Consider the following 20,722-nt stretch of genomic DNA (forward strand, 5'->3'; position numbering starts at 1 on the left):
CTGGTTGATATATTATCGAATGGATATTTGAAAAACACCTTGAGGATTGATTATAAAAAACGTTTGCCATGTTTCTGTCGATATTATGGATCTAATTTGGAATATTTTTCGCCGTTGTCGTGAGATTTCTCAATCAAACGTGAAGAACAAACGGAGCTATTTCGGCTACAAAAATAATCTTTATGGAAAAAAGGAACATTTGCTATCTAACTGGGAGTCTAGTGAGTGAAAACATCCGAAGCTCATCAAAGGTAAACGATTTCATTTGATTGCTTTTCTGATTTTCGTTACCAAGATGCCTGCTGCTAGCTAAGCATAATGCCATGCTAGGCTATTGATAAACTTACACAAATGCTTCTCTTGCTTTTGCTGTAAAGCATCATTTCAAAATCTGAGATGACAGGCTGTTCAACAAAAGGCTAAGCTGTGTTTCAATATATTTCACTTGTGATTTCATGAATATTAATATTTTCTAGTAATGTTTTTTGTCTGTTGCGTTATGCTAATTTAGTGTCAGATGATGACAATTCTCCCGGATCCGGGAGCAGTAGTTCCAATTAAGCCTTGAGACAATTGAGACATGGATTGTGTATGTGTGCCATTGAGAGGGTGAATGGCAAGACAAAAAATGTAAGTGCCTTTGAACGGGTATGGTAGAAGCTGCAATGCACACCGGTTTGTGTCAGAATGGTCCACCACCCCAAGGGACATCCAGCCGACTTGACACAACTGTGGGAGGCATTGGAGTCAACATGGGCCAGCATCCCTGTGGAATGGTTTCGAACCTTGTAAAGTCCATGCCCCGATGAATTGAGGCTGTTCTGAGGGAAAAGGGGGGCTGCACTCAATATTAGGGAGGTGTTCCTAATGTTTGGTATACTCAGTGGATATTTAACTTCAAATTAGCTCAGGCAATTTGCTGTAACAGACATCACGCTGCTTGGTTAGCACAGGGATATTCAACTAGATACAGTTGCGGGCCAATTTTCCCTTGAGCGGACGGTCAAGGCGCCAGAACATAATTACAAATAATTTGTAGACTGCAAGAAGCCCCAACAGATATAATATTTGACTAAAACATAATCATTTCAAACCTTTCTTATATTTGTGTGTGGGGCGGCAGGTAGCCTAGTGGTTAGAGCTTTGGGCTAGTAACTGAAAGGTTGCTTGATCAAATCCCCGAACTGATAAGGTAAAAATCTGTCATTCTGCCCCTGTACAAGGCAATTAACCCACTGTTCCTAGGCTGTCATTGTACATAAGAATTTGTTCTTAACTGACTTGCCTAGTTAAATAAAAACGGGTATGTCTCTTATGCATGGAAATGCTCTGGAACAGATTTCCCAAATTAAAATCACTTAGAGCTGATTTACTGGTGTTTTTACAGTCTTTTATGTCCCCCCAAAATAATAGTAATGTCTTTGCTCAGAACTTGTAGGGGCCATATAAAATTACCTGTGTGCCGCCAGTCGGGGAACTTAGCGAGTACCACTTTCTCCTGATTCAGCTCACACTGAGACTTGAACCCAGGACCTGTGCCTTGCTAGCACACGTGACCACCCTCCTGAAGCATCTTACCAGTCATGCCACGCAAAAAGCTAGTTATTGGTCAGCGCAAGTGGGGAAACTCCAGGCTGAGAAGTGAGTTTCACATGTGCTACATTCAGCCCCCAAAACTTACTCTACAGCGACCCCAGCGTTGAGCTGAGCACAACTGCAGGGCGCAGCAACATCTGTAAAGGATGTCACACTTCCTGTTGATTCGGCTCACACTAAGGCTTGAAACCACGATATGGAGCAATTTCTATTTGTTAGGATTTTGAATTCAACATTTTCGAAATTGTAATGCCCAAATGGAATCATTGAATTCATCAATTGTACTTGTATGTCATGATTTGAAATTGAATTGAATGAATATTGCAATCAGTTTTAAAATTATATTTCAATTTAATTGAATATTTTATCAAATTCAGTTTTCTAAATTCAGAATCAAAAACATAGACAGCATCCTGATACTTTGTCAGCCAGGAGAGATAGAGGAGAACAGATCAAATCTAATGTTCTCCGTGGTCTACCGAAGCTTCTAGAGGATTCTGATGTTAAATGTATTTTGCTCTAGGATTTTAACTTTTTTAGCTATACGCTATTATATTGCTTACTTTTTACCCCCTTTTCGTAAGTTAGTCTTGTCCCATCGTTGCAACTCCCATACTGACTCGGGAGAGGCGAAGGTCGAGAGCCATGCATCCTCCGAAACACGACCCTGCCAAGCCGAACTGCTTCTTGGCACACTGCTTCTTGGCACACTGCTCGTTTGACCTGGAAGCCAGTGTCACGATGTGGCCCTGGGGGTGTATGTTGTGTCTCCCCCCCTCTCTCTCCCCATCACAAGTTTTATGACTTCACGACAGGTCATAAATATCGAGGGAGAGAGTCTACCAGAACAAATAGCTTCTATTAGTTCAAAACTCCTAATCCCCAAAATGGGAGAACTAAACAACATTTCTACTTTTGAGAATGTGGGAATGGTCCATGGACACTTAACGTAGGACCGTCGCCTTAACGTCCTCGGAACAGGAAGTTACATTAAAGGAGCTTATATAGGGTTGGGAGAGGGCCGTGTTTCATAGTTTACAACCAGTGTCTGTTCACTTGGGCGGGGCCTCTGAGTGAGCAGAGCGGTGTTCTTCTGACAAACCGTTCTCTCATTAAGAAGCTAAAAATTACATTTAATCTTTTCACAAGTAGTTTCATATTTAAACATTTAAATTGCACAACAATTCCATGTGAATCTGAAACTTCATCTTGGAAAATCTACACATTCTAGTTATGTCGTCCTATCACCAGTAATCATGTCTGACGCCAACTGAACTGACATCATATTCCCAAGTCCCAACGCATATTTTCAACTGGTTGGATTACCGAAATATGGTTCCATTTCCCCATCTTTTGATGTCATCAGACTCTCTCTGTTAACAAAGGGATTTTCAATAGTTACATCGGTAGAGTAGAGAGAGGAAAAAGGGGAAAGGTATTTATGGGGGTCATAAACCTCCCCCATCAGGCCAACGTCATGAAACAACCTACCAGGATACTTGGTTTTTACCCTTGGCATGTGCGCTCATGTAATCAAATCAAAGTTTATTTGTCACGTGCGCTGAATACAACAGGCGTAGTAGACCTTACAGTGAAATGCTTACTTACAGGCTCTAACCAATAGTGCAAAAAAGGTGTTAGGTGAAGAATAGGTGAGTAAAGAAATAAAACAACAGTAAAAAGACAGGCTATAAACAGTATCGAGGCTATATACAGACACCGGTTAGTCATGCTGATTGAGGTAGTATGTACATGTAGATATGGTTAAAGTGACTATGCATATATGATGAGCAGCAGCAGTAGCGTAAAAGAGGGGTTGGTGAGTGGTGGGAGGTGGGTGGTGGGACACAATACAAATAGCCTGGTTAGCCAATGTGCGGCAGCACTGGTTGGTCGGCCCAATTGAGGTAGTATGTACATGAATGTATAGTTAAAGTGACTATGCATATATTATAAACGGAGATTAGCAGCAGCGTAAAAAGAGGGGTTGGGGGGGCACACAATACAAATAGTCCGGGTAGCCATTTGATTACCTGTTCAGGAGTCGTATGGCTTGGGGGTAAAAACTGTTGAGAAGCCTTTTTGTCCTAGACTTGGCACTCCGGTACCACTTGTAGCGGTAGTAGAGAGAACAGTCTATGACTGGGGTGGCTGGAGTCTTTGACAATTTAGGGCCTTCCTCTGACACCGCCTGGTGTAGAGCTCCTGGATGGCAGGCAGCTTAGCCCCAGTGATGTACTGGGCCATACGCACTACCCTCTGTAGTGCCTTGCGATCAGAGGCCGAGAATGGGGGCATGCTCGGTCCTCCTTTTCCTGTAGTCCACAATCATCTCCTTAGTCTTGGCTACGTTGAGGGATAGGTTGTTATTCTAGCACCACACGGCCAGGTCTCTGACCTCCTACCTATAGGCTGTCTCGTCGTTGTCTGTGATCAGGCCTACCACTGTTGTGTCGTCTGCAAACTTAATGATGGTGTTGGAGTCATGCCTGGCCATGCAGTCGTGGGTGAACACAGAGTACAGGAGGGGACTGAGCACGCACCCCTGGGGAGCTCCAGTGTTGATGATCAGTGTGGCAGATGTGTTGCTATCTACCCTTACCACCACCACTTAGCTTGGTGATGAGCTTTGAGGGTAATATGGTGTTGAACGCTGAGCTGTAGTCAATGAACAGCATTCTCACATAAGTGTTCACTTTGTCCAGGTGGGAAAGGGCAGTGTGGGGTGCAATAGAGATTGCATCATCTGTGGATCTGTTTAGGCGGTATGCAAATTAGAGTGGATCTAGCATTTCTGGGATAATGGTGTTGATGTGAGCCATTACCAACCTTTCAAAGCACTTCATGGGTGCGGATGTGAGTGTTACAGGTCTGTAGTCATTTAGGCAGGTTGCCTTTGTGTTCTTGGGCACAGGGACTATGGTGGTCTGCTTGAAACATGTTGGTCAGGGACACATTATTCCATTTCTGTTAGTCACATGTTTGTGGAACTTGTTCAGTTTGTCTCACTTGTTGAATCTTGTTATATTCATACAAATATTTACACATGTTAAGTTTGCTGAAAATCAGTGCAGTTGACAGTGAGAGGGCGTTTATGACATTAGACAATGCCATGATAGGGTCATTTTGCCAGGACCTTGGACGTTTTTCGAATACAGTCCAATTAGATGATTTTGGTGGTCAACCACCAGAGGGGGACTGCAACGATTATCCACAACCAGGACATCACGTGGTCGTTATTTTTATGTTGGTGTGCAACTTGCAGGATATTAACAAGATTGAACCCATCAGAAGGGGACTGTCACGACGTGGCCCTTTGGGGGTGTATAGTGTATTTTTATGACTTTACGACAGGTCATAAATACCTGGTAGAAGGGAGAGAGTCTACCAGAACAAAGAGCTTCTATTAGTTCAATACTCCTAATCCTCAAAATAGGAGAACTAAACAATATTTATATTTTGAGAATGTGGGAATAGTCCATGGACACTTAAGGGACAGTTATGGCGAGTGTGTTTCATTTGGTGATCTCACGAAGGACAGGAAACACACAACTGTATCTCTTAACCTCTCTGGGGTAGGCGGGACGCTTGCGTCCCACATGGTCAATAGCCAGCACGTTTGATCCAGAAAAACACAGCTTCCAACTTAAGCAACGTCGCTACAAAATATCTCAAAAGTTAACTGTAAACTTTGCCAAAACATTTCAAACTACTTTTGTAATACAACTTTAGGTATTTCTACACGTGTATATAATCGATCAAATTGAAGACGGGATGTTCTGTGTTCAATACAGGAGCAAAACAAACTGACGCTACTTTTCTGGTTACGCGCCTCTATCAAAAGGTACACATGAAGTGACGTTCATTCTGAGCTATGGTACTTCTTCATTACACAAAGGAAAAACCTTTACCAATTTCTACAAACTGGTGAAGTCCAGTGGAAGCGGTAGGAACTGCAGGAAAGCATATTGAAAAGACTGACTTAAAAAAAAGAATCTGAATGGTTTGTCCTCGGGGTTTCGCCTGCTAAATAAGTTATGTTATACTCACAGACATGATTCACACAGTTTTAGAAACTTCAGAGTGTTTTCTATCCAATACTAATAATAATATGCATATTTTAGGATCTGGGACAGAGTAGTTCAGTTTGGGCACGCCATTTATCCAAAAGTGAAAATGCTGCCCCTACCCCAAACAGGTTAAAGTGTACATTTCCCAACTGTCAGGTTGAGCATAGTCATTACGTCGGCGTCATGGACCACCCTTTTCTCTGAAGTGTATAAAACCCACTCCTGACGAAATTCACATTAGACTAGAAAATATGCAGCTGAAATGGTTTAAGCTACACCTCTACCAAAGGACAAGTCATAGAATGTCAGGACAGAGTCCCCATGTTGAATTGGCTACAATTCTATAGACAGACACCATACAGCTGTAGTTTTGGGTACACGGCTGGGAATGGTTAAACTCTGAGACTATCGATCACTACAGAATAAGAGCAAATCTTAGACGTATAATAACTGGTCTGCAGCTAGAAATTATGTAAGTCTAGAATGAGAATACTGACAACCGCCAAAGCATTTAACCTATGAGAACATTTCCGACTGAAACTCTGAAGTATCCATTTTACCACCTACAACCACGAAAGACATTGTGACTTCTGGGAAAGTTAACCAGATCCTCTGACGAACTATACAGGCCGATTGTGGATTCCAACAGAGAAGACAACAATGACATACGGGCGTAAATATATACATTACAGTTATTCTCGAATGAGAGCCCATTCATATGCAAAGGATTAACATTTCAATGATCTTAATTATCCATTGTGTGTAGTGAATCCATTTTGTCTTTGCCACACTTTCCCACCCCTTTCTTTTGTCTACCAAGCCTTCATATCGGCTTAGCCCACTAGGGACTTTTCTGTCATTGTTAGTAACCAATATCTGCTGTTTCTTTGTTATATATGAGGTAATTAGTTAGTTAGTAAATAAATAATTAAGCCAATTTGTATATTGCTGTTTCATTATGGAAACTAGGGTTCGTGGAGATATCCAAGGGTTTGCGACGTTCAGTAATGAGAACTGATGCGGTAACAAATAATAATTCATTAATAAGTTTTAAAAAGATATCTGAAGAGACAGAACATTTCTGAAGAGTTGATTCGAGAAATAGAGACTCTATAAAAAAAATCTGCGATGCCTAGTTAATTAAAGTTTACATCCTTTAATCACGTAACAATAATGACACATAGAGAATTGATTTGATAAAATAACAGTCTTCACATTTAATGATAGTCCAGACACAACACCAGCCCCACCAGTGTGTCAGAGGAAACGCAGTACAACTGGCAACCGAAGTCAGCATGCATGCGTTCAGCCCGCCACAAGGAGTTGCTGGAGTGCAATGGGACAAGGGCATCCCCTAAACAGGACGACTCTGGGCCAATTGTACTCCGCCTCATGGGTCTCTCAGTCGTGACAGTCTGTGACACAGCCTGGAATTGAACCTGGCTCTGTAGTGATGCCTCAAGCACTGCGATGCAGTGCCTTAGACTGATGTGCCGCTCGGGAGGACCAACCTCATTCCTGAAAGCTAAGACTCTGAAACATGGACGTGCCTTCTGTTCCCATCTATGTTGATCAGAGGCTGCACAGGATACATTAATGGGTGGTGGACATAAGATTTTGTCAGCCGGTAATTGTCATGCAAATGACTGCCGGTCTCAGGTAATTGTCATGCAAATGACTGCCGGTCTCAGGTAATTGAACGTTAATTAACATGAACACATTTAGCATCTCCAGGCCTTCACACATAAAAGTATAATAAATTGATGTAATATACATCATCACAATAAATACAATAAACATTATGATATGAAGAAAATATATTTCAGAAGAATAGAATAAGAGTTGTCACACTGTATGTTACTGTATTTGGCTATGCTCCATGCCATAGGCTATAGGCTATTCTCACCAGTCTCAACGTCAACATTGAAGAGGTGACTCCGGGATGCTGGCCTTCTAGGCAGAGTTCGTCTGTCCAGTGTCCATTCTTTTGCCCATCTTAATCTTCTATTTTTATTGGCCAGTCTGAGATATGGCTTTTTCTTTGCAACTCTCCCGAGAAGGCCAGCATCCTGGAGTCGCCTCTTCACTGTTAACTTTAAGAGTGGTGTTTTGCAGGTACTATTTAATGAAGCTGCCAGTTGAAGACTTCTGTTTCTCAAACTAGACACTCTAATGTACTTGTCCTCTTGCTCAGTTGTGCACCAGGACCTCCCACTCCTCTTTCTATTCTGGTTTGAGACAGTTTTCGCTGTTCTGTGAAGGGAGTAGTACACAGCGTTGTATGAGATCTTCAGACACTTTGTAATTTCTCGCATGGAATAGCCTTCATTTATCAGAACAAGAATAGACTGATGAGATTCAGAAGAAAGTTCTTTGTTTCTGGCCATTTTGAGCCTATAATCGCAAATGCTGATGCTCTAGATACTCAACTAGTCTAAAGAAGGCCAGTTTCATTGCTTCTTTAATTAGAACACCAGTTTTCAGCTGTGCTATCATTGCAAAAGGGTTTTCTAATTATCAGTTAGCCTTTTAAAATTAAAAACTTGGATTAGCTAACACAACGTTCCATTGGTGCACAGGAGTGATGGTTGCTGATAATGGGCCTCTGTATGCCTATGTCGATATTCCGTTAAAAATCTGCCGTTTCCAGCTACAAAAGTTATTTACAAAATGAACAATGTCTACACTGTATTTCTGATCAATTTGACATTATCTTATTGGCCAAAACATTTGCTTTTCTTTCAAAAACAAGGACATTTCTAAGTCACCCCAAACTTTTGAGTGTATATGGGATGCAGGAGGCGACTATAGGCTATTCAAAAAGTTGCAAGAAAAGCTTACGCTCTGTTCCTTGTCTCAGGCTGCACACCCTGTTTTCTCATCAAGCGATCATATTTTCACCCATCAGACTATTCTAAATGTAATCTTGTCTTTACTAATTGGTAACATTTGTTTCAATTTAGAATGTCCCATTATCACAATCACCCGACCTCAACCCAATTGAGATGGTTCGGGATTACTTGGACCGCAGAGTGAAGGAAAAGCAACCAACAAGTGCTCAGCATATGTGAGAACTATGTGTGAGAAGTCTGTTGGAAAAGCATTCCAGGTGAAGCTGGTTGAGAGAATACCAAGAGTGTGCAAAGCTGTCATCAAGGCAAAGGGTGGCTACTTTGAAGAATCAATTTTGATTTAACAATTTTTTAGTTACTACATGATTCCATATGTGTAATTTCATAGTTTTATAGAAAATAGTAAAAATAAAGAAAAACCCTTGGTGTGTCCAAACTTTTGACTGGTGCTGTATGCATATGCTCTAATATGCATATGGGTGTTCGGAATTAATCATCACCTTATAAAGCGCTGTCCATTTTTTGTTTTGGCTGTGAAACAATACCCATAAAGACCATGTTTTTCACTCAGTTTCAACCTGTTGTTGAACTTCTTTCTTCAAATTGATCGATCACAGTGAAGTGAGTTTTTAAAACCTGTTGCGACTCTATGGGCAGTATTTTCATTTTTGGAAAAAAAACGTTCCCGTTTTAAACGGGATATTTTGCCAGGACAAGATGCTAGAATATGCATATCATTGACAGCTTTGGATAGAAAACACTCTATCGTTTCCAAAACTGTAAAGATATTGTCTGTGAGTATAACAGAACTGATGTTGCAGGCGAAAGCCTGAGAAAAATCCAATCCGGAAGTGCCCCATATTTTGAAAGTGCTGCGTTCCAATGAGTCCCTATTGAGCTGTGAATGTCCTATCAACGAGCTTACGCTTTCTACATATTCCCCAAGGTGTCTACAGCATTGTGACGTAGTTTTACGCATTTATGTTGAAGAATAGCCGTAGGCGGCTACATTGCAGTGGTCACATGATGGCTCCCAGGGTGTCTCTCGCGTAAAATACAGAGGTAGCCATTACTCCAATCGGTCCTACTGAAAAACGAATTGTCCCGACAGATATATTATCGAATAGATATTAGAAAAACACCTTGAGGATTGATTATAAACAACATTTGCCACGTTTCTGTTGATATTATGGAGCTAATTTCGTGACTGCAATTTCCAGGCGATTTCTCAGCCAAACGTGAAGAACAATTTGGAGCTATTTCGCCTACAAAAATAATCTTTTGGGAAAAAATTAACTTTGGCTATCTACCTGGGAGTCTCGTGAGTGAAAACATCCAAAGTTCATCAAAGGTAAACAATTTAAGTTGATTGCTTTTCTGATTTGTGACAAGGTTGCCTGCTGCTAGCAAGGCATAATGCTATGCTAGGCTATCGCTAAACTTACAGCCAAAGCTTGTCTAGCTTTGGCTATAAAGCATATTTTGAAAATCTGAGATGACAGGGTGATTAACAAAAGGCTAAGCTGTGTCTCAATATATTTAATTTGTGATTTTCATGACTAGGAATATTTTCTAGGGATATTTATGTCCATTGCGTTATGCTAATTAGTGTCAGGTGATGATTACGCTCCCAGATCCGGGATGGGGAGTCACAAGAAGCATTATACTGTTTTGATGATGTGATTTCCGATTGCATTTGTTTTGATGTGGTTGGTGGGCCAATAGAGAGCTGAGTACCAGGCCATAAAAGGAGATTACCGGGACTCAACGGTCACATGCAATTTGGCCCCCATAAGAATATAGTTGAATAGCCCTGTCATTCTAAGGAAAGCCTTTCCACTCCCTATTTAATGTTGTTCTTGTGACTGACTGGGTTTGAATTAGGTCTCCTGCATGTCACAAGACTGTGTTAGCCCACTTAGCTAAAGCCATAAGGATGAGTTCAGGACGCTAACACAAGTCTTTAAGTCTCCAGCAAGGTTGCTCATCAAAAGAGCATGGTTCATCGAACAACCTTGGTTACATTTCACCTCCCTTTTACCTCATACTCAGAGATCAAGGCACCAATATAACTGTTACTGAGTTCTAAATCAGGCCTATTGCACAACAATGAGACTGCCACAGAGGTGGTTTGGTGATGCATGCATGTGATGAGCAACCTTCCCTGAGACATGAAGACGTGCGAGTTTGACTGGGTACTAACTCAGGTCCCCTGTGTACAAAATGCAGCTTTTCCTAATACAAATTCAAAATTACCGAATTCAAATACAATTTCCCTTTGCACTTAAATTGCTCCATACAGAACCTCTGCCATTGATAGCACGTTACCGACCCTCCTGAAGCATCTGTAATGGAATTGTAATGTTTGTATTTTTCTTAGAACTAATTTCTGTGTTCTATTCATGTGCTGTTCTATAAACCAATTTATGTGATCATGCACAAAGACTGTACAAATCCTCACTATCAGTAGCTGCAATTTGGCAGTACGCCCAGACCTTGTTTTGAGAATGAACGAAAGATATCTCAGAGATAAGAAGCCTCGTGAGATGTTGGTTTCCCACATGAATGAAACAAAATGATAATGATTAATCAATTATGCAAAATCATGCAAATATAACTTGTATAGCCATATATAAGACAACTGCTGGTCCTGCCCAGGCAGAGCTCCTGATTGACGTGTACTATGGTGCATTGAATTGTTTGGAATCTCTCCAGCGCGCTGACAATAAACAATGATTCATTTAAGATTGACTTTGAGTGTCCCTGTGTAAGAATTTCCATGACATGTCTCACAAGTCGCGTCACGCGAAAAGCTAGCTATTCAGCGGGAAAAGTGGCGACACTTCAGGCTGAGGAGGGAGTTTCACACCTTCCCCGTGTGCTACATTTGCACCTACACAGGTGTAGAAGAAGAGTACTTAACAGTAAACATATTTGACCTTTTATTGCAGTGCTGCAATCCCACGGTTGCAGTGATAGAGCCATTACATAAGGTGGCTGTGCAGTCAGTTGATGGAATTAATACAATCATACTTTTATTTAGAACCAACCCTGAAGTGACTTTGCAATCATACAAAGGTACTGTTCTTCTAAGGGATGGTATTGATGAGATCGTGTGAGTCTCTAAAGCTATCGCTGCAATGTCAACTTTGATGTGGAGCACCAGTAGGTTGACACAACAAAGCAGCATCTCCCATTGTGTTGCATATAATGTACATGCTTATTGAACACCTTCACCTGTAATTTACAGTCAGACCCAAGACTGCATTTAGTGGATAAACAATGGATGTCATTGATGTGTAACCTGATGAAATGATAGGCTACAATATTGAGGTCAAATTGAGGAGAAAAGTAAGGAATATTACATGGGAGAAGTCACTCAAATACTTATTCTGAAAAAAAATATGTTAGATCGGGCAAGTCTGGGCTCGGGCTGGACCAATCAAGGCCATTCAGAGAATTGTCCCGAAGCCTCTCCTGTTGTCTTGGTTGTGTGCTTAGGGTCGTTGTCCTGTTGGACAGTGAACCTTCGCCCAAGTCTGAGGTCCTGAGCGCTCTGGAGCAGGTTTTCATCAAGGATCTCGCTGTACTTTGATCCGTTCATCTTTCCCTCGATCCTGACAAGTCTCCCAGTCCCTGCCACTGAAAAACATCTCCATAGCATGATGCTGCCACAACTATGCTTCAACGTAGGGATGGTGCCAGGTTTCTTCCAGATGTGACGCTTGGCATTCAGTTCAAAGAGTTCAATCTTGGTTTCATCAGACCAGAGAATCTTGTTTCTCATGGTCTGATAATCTTTATGTGCCTTTTGGCAAACTCCAAGTGGGCTGTGTCAAGTAGAGTGGGCCAGAAGGCTAAACTGAAAAACCTAACCTCTATCAAATAAAAAGATGGCGGAGCCGCAAAAGTACTTCCGTGCAGGGGTGTTTATTTACATAGTGAATCCGGAAGGAAAACAACAGTACTGCCATCCAAAGTATACATTATGGGGACAGCTTGAAAACAATGCTGCCCCATCAACAGCTCAATCCAAAATGTTTCTCCCCTTGAACTGAAAGAGAGGCTCCTTTTGTCATGGAAACCCCTCCCATCAGAACATACCCAGCACTACTTAATAAAGCAATTACCTTCAGCAAAGCCTACATTTTCCACTCGGCTCAACATAATGAATTATATACATTGCAACACGTTTCTCATGATACAATATACCAATTTAACCCTTTTTAAAAATCCCATCCCTACTGACATGGATTCGCCATGAACAAGCCATTCGTAATATTGATAAGTACAATAAACGTTGCTTAAATTAAACATGAACGCTTTTCTGTATATTCTTTATACCATAAACTGTTACTGACGGGAGGTAAGAATAAAGTGTGAAATGTATGTACTAAGATAGAGAAGTTAAGTTGTGTGTCGACCCACATTGTTAATGTAGCTGATAACGTAGCAGGGAGGCATGCTGGGAGTGTGTGTGTGTGTTAGTGTACCAAATGCTGCCCGCGGCCAGTGACAGACTTCTCCGTCATAGGCTGTCATGTGCCTCTTACTGAGGAGTGGCTTCCATCTGGCCACTCTACCATAAAGGCCTGATTGGTGGAGTGCTGCAGAGATGGTTGTGCTTCTGGAAGGTTGTCCCATCTCCAAAGAGGAACTCTAGAGCTCTGTCAGACTGACCATTGGGTTCTTGGTTACCTCCCTGACCAAGGCCCTTCTCCCCTGATTGCTCAGTTTGGCCAGGCGGCCAGCTCTAGGAAAATTCTTGTCTGTTCCAAACTTAAGAATGATGGAGGCCATTGTGTTCTTGGGGACTTTCAATGTTGCAGAAATGTTTTGCTACCCTTCCCCAGAACTGTGCCTCGACCCAATCCAGTCTCGGAGCTCTACGGACAATTCCTAGCTTGGGTTTTGCTCTGAAATGCACTGTCAACTGTGGGACCTTATATAGACATGTGTGAGCCTTTCCAAATCATGTCCAATCAATTGAATTTACCACAGGTGGACTCCAATCAAGTTGTATAAACATCTGAATAATGATAAATGGAAACAGAATGTGCCTGAGCTCAATTTCGGTGTCTCATAGCAAAGGGTCTGAATACTTATGGAAATATGGTATTTCTGTTTTTTATATTTAATGCATTTGCAAACATTTCGAAAATCCTGTTTTGACTTCGTCATTATGGGGTATTGTGTGTAGATTGATGAGGAAAAACTATTATTTAATCAATTTGAGATTAAGGCTGTAACATAAGAAAATGTGGAAAAGTCAAGAGATCTGAATACTTTCCTAATGCACTGTAAGAGATCAAGGACTTGCAGAAATGGTCCAAGAAAGTGATCAACCTGTCCTTTAAAATATAGTGCCTACTGAAAGTCTTGACTAGGCAATTTAATATTTTGGGGGGAAATGTAAAAGCTATTTGGATAGAATATATTGAAGAGCGCAGAAGGGTTGATAAATGAAATATATTGGAGTCTGTAAAGCATTTTGATTTATCTATGCTGGGTTGTACAAAAAAGGCTCTCTAAAACGTATTATCAATTACATTTCACATTTAATACAAGATGTTCCATTAAGATGTCAGTAGCAATACCTTTGATATGCTATCCTGTTTCTTTCAGCCAATGGAACATGAGCACTTTACATAAACTTAAAACTCGTAGTGTAACCACTCCATTAGCATTACGCTACCATCAGGTTATGATTGTCTGATTGTCTCTGACTAAAACACCTCAGTACATTGCAACATACGCTGTGTTGTTTGTTTCTCTCCTGAGGCTTGCCCTCTCCCTCTCTGTCTTTATTCCTCTCCTACATTGTCTGTGTCAGTTCTTTCCCCCGTTCAAAAGATGTCAGCTAAAGTGATCCAGCGGAACCACAAGCTCAGTGGTGGTGCTGTTTGTGTTCTCTTGACAAACAGCCATGTTGGCTGTTCTTTTATCTGCCTGTGATCTACAATGGATCTCTGTACTGCTCCTTCAGACACAGGGAGCTTAAACAATAAATGGTTTAATACTGAGAGTTTTTGGTTCTCAGCAGTTGGGTGTCATAAGGGATGTTTTCACACTGTTACATTTTGAGTGCACGCCAAACTATTAATCATAAAAAGAGTGCTGGCCTTTGGCCATATAAACTGGGTATGTGAAATGTGCCTCTAGAGGTAGGTTAGTAGCCCCAAGCATCGGGCCCCTCTGTAGAAAAATTGTATCAAGAGTCGGTGCTGGTCTACTAACTTTCAACGGTCAAGTATGGTCACATACTTGACATTGTGATTGTTAGGGCTTGAAACAACTCTCTCACTATTTGACATATAAGACCCGATTCTCATTTTGCTCTAATAGCAGCTATGTTTTGTCATAAATCATACCTTTTCCTGGTGGATTAGACAGACTGCACCAACAGGAAAGTCTTACTTTTTGGCAGTGGGTACAGGGTAGCAAACACACTCCCTAGAAAGGTGTTTATGCATCAGTAACTCCTGCTCTTTACTGTCATTATTTAGGCTATTTTCGTGATAAATGACATAAAAAATGGGCAGAGTGCCTTTGGCACCTTTTCAACATAATGCTGAGTTACTTTCTTTTTTACTTTCTATATTAAAGTTTCCTTGTAGTCAAACAGCATTTCTAAGTTTTTGGGATGGTTAAACTGACTGCTACAGTAAGCATATACAGTGCATTCCTACTCTAGTCCCTAGTAATGTTAATAATAAAATTGAGGTATCAGAAGTTCAGAATATCAATTTACATGCACAATAAGCAGGAACAGATTTCCATACATTTATCACAAGGATCAGATGCAAACTACATATGTGCTTAGTATGCAGTAAGAACTCAACTGTCATTTAACTCATTGACATTCCTTTTTTGCCCGTTGCGATTAGGAAAACAAATACAGATGAGCCGTGGACTTGGTATTGTATGATGCTAGTCACTAACGAGTAACAATTGAAGTTTAATTATTCAATGTTATTTATGATGTCATACATTTCAGAAGTTGTCTAAATTGGAGGAGGAAAAAATCATAATAATTGCACATTTAAAAAAAAGAGCAGAGTAACTGAGATAATACATGGGCTCAAAGTGTGCTGACTCAAGTTAGTGATGCTGAAAGTTGGTGTGAAATCATAGTGGTTTAGTTCATAGATGGCCTCAACGCCTTTGTGTTTCCTGGCAGCTCTTGACCAAATTCTGTATTGAAACCTCCAATGTGTACAGAAACATTAATACAATGAATGGGAGGAAAATGGTAATGTAACTTACATCTTCACCTCTCACTCTTCTCCTCTCAGTTTATACCCCTGGGTAGAGAGGGATTATTCATCTCTGGCATGATTACCTCAGCTTTTGTCTTACAACGTAGGCAAGTGTGTAGATTGGAAAAGAACAACTGGTATCAAACAGGGCCCTGCAAAGAGATCTGTGGTATGCAAATTCAAGGAGAATCACATTTCCCCACACAAATTGAGAGATGGCGATATTTTGGTTTCAGTGTGATCAACTTGACTGTCTTATCGAGTAGTCCAATAATCAATTACCGCATCACATTCAAGGCTCCAGTAGAGTGAGGTGAGTGTTTTCAGAGCTATGTTAGAGCCAAAAGTGCTCGCGCTTACATGGTATATGGCTTCTTCTCTCTGTGTTTCCACTGTGTTAGATCCAATCCCTCTATTGCATATTTGCGACCTTATATTCCCTTCATATTCAGAGGTGTACTGTCTGTCTACATAAGATCAAACCTTGACTGACACCCAACTCTACTGATTCACTATTCCTTTATTCCTCTCTTTCTCCTATTTTTTTCTCTCTCACCCCCCCTCGCTCTCTCTCTCTCACTCTTTCTCTCTCCATATCTCTCCAACATTATTTTGCTTATATCTGAGGCTGTATCATCCCAACACACTGCAAAAACACCAATGTACTTCCTGTGGCCTTTGAGTGGTTGCAAGTCAGCCTCTCACTCTGTGGTGAGCTGGAGAAACATTTTTCAAAGTGCTTCATGGGTTATTAAAAGCAATAGAGAATGCCCCCCATCCTAACTGTGGAGATTGGAACAGTAGTGTATTAGATATATAAAATACTCTGTTAAATGTTTTAGAGATCAGATTAATGGAAAACGGAGTGGTTGGTTGCCACTGGTGCTAAAACAGCATGAGGTTTCCAGTGTTGTAAAGTAATTAAGTAAAAAAATACTTTAAAGTACTACTGAAATAGATTTGTGGGGTATCTGTACCTTACTATTTATATTTTTCACAACTTTTACTTTAACTTCAACATTTTCCCTGATAGGAGGACAGGAAAATGGTCAAATTCAAGCACTTCCCAAGTCATCCCTACTGCCTCTGATCTGGTGGACTCACTAAACACACGCTTTGTTTGTACATTTTGTCTGAGTGTTGGAATGTGCCTCTGACTCTCCGTAAATAAAAAATAATATTGTGCCGTCTGGTTTATGTCAGGACCCGGTTACAAACCCGGGTCTCCGGAGTGAGAAACAGTCACTTAACCAACTGAGCCACGAATAGTCGGCAGAACCCAGAAGATGAGGCAGACACAGCAGTACTTGAGACGGTGTATTTAATGAAGTAAAACAGTGAAGTCCTTCAGGAAAACATGTAACTCCACAACCTCAAAAGGAATTCCACAAGAACAAAGGTAATCCTCCAAGACAAAAAGGTAAATCCACAAGGTGGTAGGTATAGCATAAAAAACCTCAAAAGATACTCAAATAAATAAACAAGAACAAAAAAACAGAATTCCACAAGAGAGTCCACCGGGATCAACAAGAGTTCAGAGAATACTAGGGCTGGGTGCTAACATACAAACACAGAGCAAAGAACTGAGGAAAACTAAGGGTTTAAATACAATCAGGGGAAACGAGGCACAGGTGCAAATAATAATGGGGATCAAGGGAAAACAAAAGGTCAAAAAGCACAATGGGGGCATCTAGTGACCAAAAACCGGAACAACCCTGGCCAAATCCTGACAGAATCCCCCCCCCTAGGAACGGCTCCTGACGTTCCTACCAGCTCTCTCGGGGTGGAGGGCCCTGAACTGACGAATGAGGTCAGGGTCCAGTATGTCTTTGGCAGGAACCCAGGAGCGCTCCTCGGGACCGTAGCCTTCCCAGTCCACCAGATACTGCCAGGACCGCTGCACCCGGCGGGAATCCAGTATCCGATGGACGGTATAACCCGGCTGGCCTCCAATGACACGAGGTGGAGGGGGAGGTCTGTCTGCCGGGACAAGGGGAGAAAAAACACCAGGTTTTAATAAGGAAATGTGAAACGTGGGATTAATCTTAAGGGATCTGGGTAAGTGTAGGCGATAAGAAACTGGGTTAACTCTCCTGGCAACCTTAAAGGGACCGATGTATTTTTGGGACAGCTTGCGAGACTCCACCCGTAGTGGTAAGTCTCTTGTGGAGAGCCAGACTCTCTGGCCGGGGCGCAGGGTAGGCCCGGGACGGCGACGTCTGTTGGCTTGTTGTTGGTACCTCTGTGAGGAACGCATAAGATTAAGACGGGTCTTCCTCCACATAAGCCGACAGCGTCTGACGAACTTCAAGGCTGAAGGCACTCTGACTTCTGCCTCCTGGTCCGGGAACAATGGAGGGGCATATCCAATCTGACACTCGTGCGGGGACATACCAGTGGAGGAGGAGCGCAAGGTGTTGTGTGCGTATTCGGCCCAAACAATGAAGGATGACCATGTGGACGGGTTGTTACGAGTCATACATCGGAGGGTGGTTTCCAGCTCTTGATTCATCCTCTCTGTTTGTCCGTTGGACTCCGGATGGTACCCTGAAGATAGACTGGCAGAAGCCACCATGAGTTGGCAGAAGGCCTTCCAAAACCTTGAGGCGAACTGGGGACCTCTGTCAGAAACCATATCTTGAGGAATGTCGAAGATACGGAACACATGATTAATTACCAACTCAGCCTTTTCCTTGGCAGAAGGTAACTTAGTCAGAGGGACGAACCTGGCCGCCTTTGAAAACCTGTCGATTATGACTAGGATAGTAGTATTGCCATGGGATGGAGGAAGGCCAGTAATAAAGTCCAACGAGATATGGGACCAGGGTCTGTGGGGAACAGGTAAAGGGTGAAGGAGTCCTTGAGGGCGGAGGTGAGAAGATTTGCCCTGGCAGCACACGGGGTAGGCATTGACGAAAGTGGCAACGTCTTCTCTTATGGTAGGCCACCAGAACTTACGCTGGATGAACTCCAAGGTGCGACCTACGCCCAGGTGACAGGTGAGGCAAGAGGAGTGCCCCCACAGAAGGACCTGAGTCCTCACTGCCTTGGGGACAAACAACCGATTGGCAGGACCTCCTTTTAGGTCCGGGTCGATAGCTTGAGCTCGTCTCACGGTATCCTCAACTTGCCACGAGATCGGAGCCACGATCTTAGCAGCAGGAAGGACAGGCATGTCCGTGTCATCTCGAATGGCAGGAGCGTAGACTCGGGACAGGGCATCCGGTTTGAGATTCTTCGACCCGGGCCGATAGGTGAGGATAAACTGGAATCGATTGAAGAAAAGAGACCATCTAGCTTCTCTAGAGTTCAACCGCTTCGCCTGCTGGATATACTCCAGATTTTTGTGGTCCGTAAGCACTTGAAACGGGTGAGAAGCCCCCTCGAGCCAGTGTCTCCATTCCTTCAATGCCATCTTAACCGCTAGGAGTTCACGATCCCCCACATCGTAGTTCCTCTCAGCCGGGGTAAGCCGGTGTGAGAAGAAAGCGCACGGATGAAGCTTCTTGTCTTCACCCCTCTGAGACAGGACAGCTCCAACACCAACCTCTGAGGCGTCTACCTCCACCACAAACGGTTCATCCGTAGTATCAGGATGGGAGCAGAGAGGACGCGCTGCTTGAGTCCTTGGAAGGCCATCTCAGCTTCTCTTCCCCACAAAAACCTTGCATTGCCACCCTTGGTTAAAGCTGAGAGAGGGGCTGCCACCAAGCTGAAGTTCTTGATGAACTTGCGGTAAAAGTTTGAGAAGCCCAGGAAACGCTGAACTTCCTTAACGGATTTGGGGGTGGGCCAATCCTCTACCGCCCCTACCTTCCTGGGGTCGATTTGGACTCGACCGGGTTCCACTACAAATCCCAGGAATTGTACTCGGGATGAATGGAATTCACATTTTTCCGGCTTAACGTACAGATGGCTGTCTAGGAGGCGTTTGAGTACTTGTCTGACATGCTTTGTGTGTTCTTGAAGAGAGCTCGAAAAGATGAGGATGTCATCCAAGTAAACGAACACAAATATGTTAAGCATATCCCTAAGCACATCGTTTATGAGCGCTTGGAACACCGCTGGGGTGTTGGTCAGGCCGAAGGGCATCACCAAATATTCATAGTGACCAGTAGGCGTGTTGAAAGCGGTCTTCCACTCGTCACCAGGTCTGATCCGCACAAGATGGTATGCGTTCCGCAGGTCAAGCTTAGTGAAAACAACTGCTTCCTGGAGCAGCTCGAAGGCTGTGGCCATAAGGGGTAGCGGGTAACGGTTATGGACGGTTATGGCATTGAGTCCCCGGTAGCCGATGCAAGGACGTAATCCACCGTCTTTCTTGGCCACAAAGAAAAACCCTGCTCCCGCCGGGGAGGTGGATGGACGCATGAGGCCTGCTTCCAGAGCGTCCTTGATGTAGGTATCCATAGCAGCTCATTCGGGTGGAGATAGGGAAAAGATCCGACCCCTTGGGGGGCAAGTGCCGGAAACAGTTCGATGGGGCAATCATAAGGTCTATGGGGTGATAGCATGGTGGCCCTCTGTTTGCTAAATACCAGTTTGAGGTCATGGTAACACTCGGGAACTCGGGTCAGGTCGATGGATTCTAAAGACTCGGGAGTAGAACTCTGGGAATTCGGGAAAATACAAGTAGCTTGGCACGTAGGACCCCACTGCTTGATAGTGCCCACAGACCAGTCGATGTGAGGGTTATGGCTGTGAAGCCAGGGGTATCCAAGGACGAGAGGGAACTCGGAACAGGAGATCAAATGAAAGTTCATCAATTCCTGGTGTTGTGAAACTGAAAGTCGCAAGGAGGTAGTGACATGAGTGACAAGTCCAGATCCCAAAGGGCTTCCATCCAATGTAGTAACCCTCATGGGGTCACTTAGAGGTTCAGAGGGAACGCCATTCTCCTTCGCCCAGACACCATCCATGAAGTTACCTGCGGCTCCAGAGTCTA

The sequence above is a fragment of the Oncorhynchus keta genome, chromosome 11, assembly GCF_023373465.1.
Source record: "Oncorhynchus keta strain PuntledgeMale-10-30-2019 chromosome 11, Oket_V2, whole genome shotgun sequence".
Classification (NCBI taxonomy): Eukaryota; Metazoa; Chordata; class Actinopteri; order Salmoniformes; family Salmonidae; genus Oncorhynchus; species Oncorhynchus keta.